The 3,629-nt window shown below is 44.4% G+C and overlaps 2 long non-coding RNA genes across 2 annotated transcripts; one reads left to right on the plus strand and one right to left on the minus strand.

Moving 5' to 3' along the window:
- Window positions 1–425: 425 nt before the first annotated feature.
- LOC127749015 (uncharacterized) lies at window positions 426–2,525 on the plus strand. Its single transcript, XR_008010913.1, has 3 exons — window positions 426–578; window positions 1,056–1,127; window positions 2,455–2,525. It is a non-coding gene; the product is annotated as an uncharacterized LOC127749015 (long non-coding RNA).
- Window positions 2,526–3,017: 492 nt separating this feature from the next.
- On the minus strand, window positions 3,018–3,629 carry LOC113204243 (uncharacterized). Its single transcript, XR_008010914.1, has 2 exons — window positions 3,582–3,629; window positions 3,018–3,124 (listed from the first exon to the last, which is right to left on the minus strand). It is a non-coding gene; the product is annotated as an uncharacterized LOC113204243 (long non-coding RNA).

The raw sequence follows: 3,629 nt of genomic DNA on the forward strand, positions 1-3,629 counted from the left end.
GACCGACCGACCGACCGTCAACCTCAGAACGACCAGGACGACTGAAATATCGTGTTTGGGGGTTTTCTCTGAGTCCAAATTTGGTAGTGCCGATGTCGTCCGGGCCCCCGGTGACGTCATTGGGGACCTCCCGAGCACGCCGATGACACTCCCACGACAAATACGATTCGGCTCAAAACGTCGTTATGGGCTGGTGCATATTTCTTTAAAGTCGCCAAATATAATTATTATTAATAGCAAATCGCCCATCATAGTTTATTATCCTGATCATTTCATTATTGTCACATGGCACTTCCCTGGCGTTGCCGCTTTGGAGCCACACAACGATGCACGGGACGGGAAGCATCCCCAAAGGATCACATCCTGGACAAGCGAGGATTGCCTAACCCCAGGAAAGAATCACACCCCTCTCCTCCTCCCCCACCCCGCATTTCCCGTGATGGAAACGTAAACAAACAGTGTGTCACGATCGGCGTTTCTGCCAAATACCGATAATACCTACTCATATAATTGATGATCATAGGATCTTAATCAGAATTTAAGAGTGGACATCGCCGCTTTTCGATATTAATCGCAAAGTATAGTGCTTGATTGTTTCCGGCCCGGAATATTGAATTGTTCCATTCCGGTTATTGTTGTAGGAGGTTAGTGTTCTCCTGTGGCTCAATGTTATTTCCTGGCACAATTAAGTTGTAAGTTATTTTTTGAGGACAAGTAAATGATGCCCGTGATCTAAATAACTTGGCTCACTGTCAGCTTTGTTGAAAAGTCGTGAATGGGTACACTCCTCCAATCGATGCAGTATGTGAAATACTGTTGTAGGTCACTTATTAGGCAAATGGGTGAACTGCCAGTCGTGTTTTATCGCATATCATATATTTTACTCTATATTATTCTTGTGGAACAGAAAACTTTATTACTTTCTGGTTGGGGTGCAAACCGAGTGGTACTATTTGCGTAATCCCCCAAACAATCAATGTTTGATTAATTGTTTGATTAATTATATGTAATTAATAGTAGATGAGCGCTAAAAGTACCGTTTAATATGATTGCAGGAACTCGGCCCAGAAATGTTCTTGACATATGACCAAGAGAAGTCTATGGAGTCATTTTACCCAAAAGAATAGGTGAGTTCACATGACAGTAACGGCCAAAGCTGGTCCAATTTGTCTCTGTACAGACACTATGAGGAGCTTCCTTTCGTATGCATCAAAGGATGGTTTTTGATGTTTTTTGTGGTGCCTTGGTTCTTTGTTGTTGATTTCAATCCTCCTCTGTCAAAATCCAGGCTGATTTGTTATCACTGAAAATGTCTTAAAAATCTTGGCAATTTGGAAAATTGCTGGAATTGGTTTGGATTGGTGAGGCAGACTCCCTTTTCACATGCTCTGTCTAAATATCATGGTGCCGACCCACTTCAGAAGAGTTCTTAGCCAGTGCGCCTTAGGTAGCCTACCCGCCCTTAGTTAGAGAGACCAGCTCTTATAAAACTCAAGTTTCTATGGACACGGGGTGGTTTTTGACAGAAACAAAGGTAGTTTTGTGGTGCCTGGTTCACCCCTGGCGATTTGAATACTCCTTCATCGAAATCCGGACCCATCAATTTATAGCATTTGTAAATTTTGCCAAAACTGAAAAAAATTGAAAATCCCTCGAAATGGTTGGGAGTGGTCCGAAAGCACCCCATTTCAATCTCTCCGTCGAAATTTCGCGCCGCCGGTCCATTTTACGCCTGTTTACTGGTTCTCCTGCGAGGTAGGCAGCCCATCGTACGCTGCCTGCCAGATTCAAAAGACCACCCCTTAAAACTCAAGTTTCTGTGGACAGGGGTGGTTTCTGGCGGAAACAAACGTAGTTTTGTGGTTCCCTGGTTCACCCCTGTCAATTCGACTACTTTTCCGTCGAAATCCGGACCCATCAATTTCCTTTTAAAGAATAAAGGCCTTTGTAAATTTGGCCCAAAATGACAAAATTTGAAATCGCTGGAAATAGTTGGGATTGGTCGGACTGAATCCTTTTAAAATCTCTGCGTCGAAGTTTCACGCCGCCAGGCCATTTTAAGTGAGATACGCCTGTTTTTGGACCGGTTCGCCTGCGAGGTAGGCAGCCCATCGTACGCTGACCGCCAGATTCTAAAGACCACCCCTTAAAACTCAAGTTTCTCTGGACAGGGGTGGTTTCTGACGGAACCAAAAGTAGTTTTGTGGTCCCCTGGGTCGACCCTGTCGATTCGACTACTTTTCCGTCGAAATCCGGACCCATCAATTTTCGCTAAAAACACAAAGGCTATAGCCTTTGTATATTTTGCCAAAAATTAAAAAATTAAAAATCGCTGGAAATGATTTGAACTGGTCTAGAAGAGTCGCCTTTGACCTTCTCTGTCGAAATTGCGTGCTTCCTGGCTCTTTTACATCATGTTTCTTCGACTAAAACTGCCTCTTTGGTTTGTCGCAGGAAGATCGGCCTGGAAGCGTTTCTGTATGGACATCAGCCGTGCAGCCCATGGAATCATCAGATATAAGTTGAGTTGGCGTCACAGTGATGACCGTTGGTCCAGTAATTTTTTTTACCCCCTCTGTAAATTCATTCACCACCCACATTGTGGAAGGGTCTAGCGGAGCCGTTCCGCTCAACGCTGTGGAGTCAGCGGACCCCTTGCATGGGGACGATACGTGCAACGCGTGACCTCACTGCGTCAATGAGGGGGCTGGACGTGTCGCCCTAAGCCGTCCAAAAAACCTCCCCTCCCCCTGCCCTCCTCCCGGCTGCGGCTGCTGTGGAGGTAGTAGCGGGGTGCCGCCGCTACCGTAGTGACGTCACGGGCGTCTTGGGTGCTGCAGCGGGGGCTGTGGGGGTAGTAGTAGTAGTAAATCTACTGCTGCCTCCACGGCTCCACGACAGCTGCATCCGAGTCGCCCGTGACGTCACTGCTGTAGTGGTGGCAGTCTGCTACTACATCCACAGTTACCACAGCTTTTAACTAATTAGGTGTATGAAATGAAGGAAAATGTCAGACGTAGTCATTTTTTATTCTTTATTGTTTCAAATCATTTACATCATAAAAGTAAGTCTTCCTCAAGTAGCTGGCTTGTTTCTGCTGGTGACTTGGGGTGAATCTGAATACCTGAAAAAGAAAGAAAAAAATCTAAGTTAAATTCAAATTATCAGAGTTCAACTCAAACGTTTTCTGGTCCATATGGTATCACGGTGACGCCAGCTCATCGAATGAACTTTCTATGTTACAGGTGGTAAGCATCAAGTCCAGGCCCAGGCACATCCCTTTGGATAAGAAGCAACATCACTTCCTATTTTACTACAACTGTACCATACAAATGAAATAAATAGCAGCATTACTGTCAAAGATTAATAATGATTTGCCACCAGTTCCGCACTAAAATTAGAACACAGCTGTATATTTTAGGCACAAGTAATAAGCCGTATATATGGAGTGAGAATAAGCAGTAAAGAAATGGCAAGTAACCCACAAATAGAAACAATACCAAAATAAACTTTTACCAGACATGACTACCATAAAAGTACTGGTATTTTAAGTTAACATCCCATTGAAAGTCAAAACTTACCAGATTCATTCCTGCGATCATGAGAAAAAGGAGCGATTCCTCCTGCTG

This window comes from Frankliniella occidentalis, unplaced genomic scaffold, assembly GCF_000697945.3.
Source record: "Frankliniella occidentalis isolate FOCC.00 unplaced genomic scaffold, Focc_3.1 Scaffold26, whole genome shotgun sequence".
Lineage (NCBI taxonomy): Eukaryota > Metazoa > Arthropoda > Insecta > Thysanoptera > Thripidae > Frankliniella > Frankliniella occidentalis.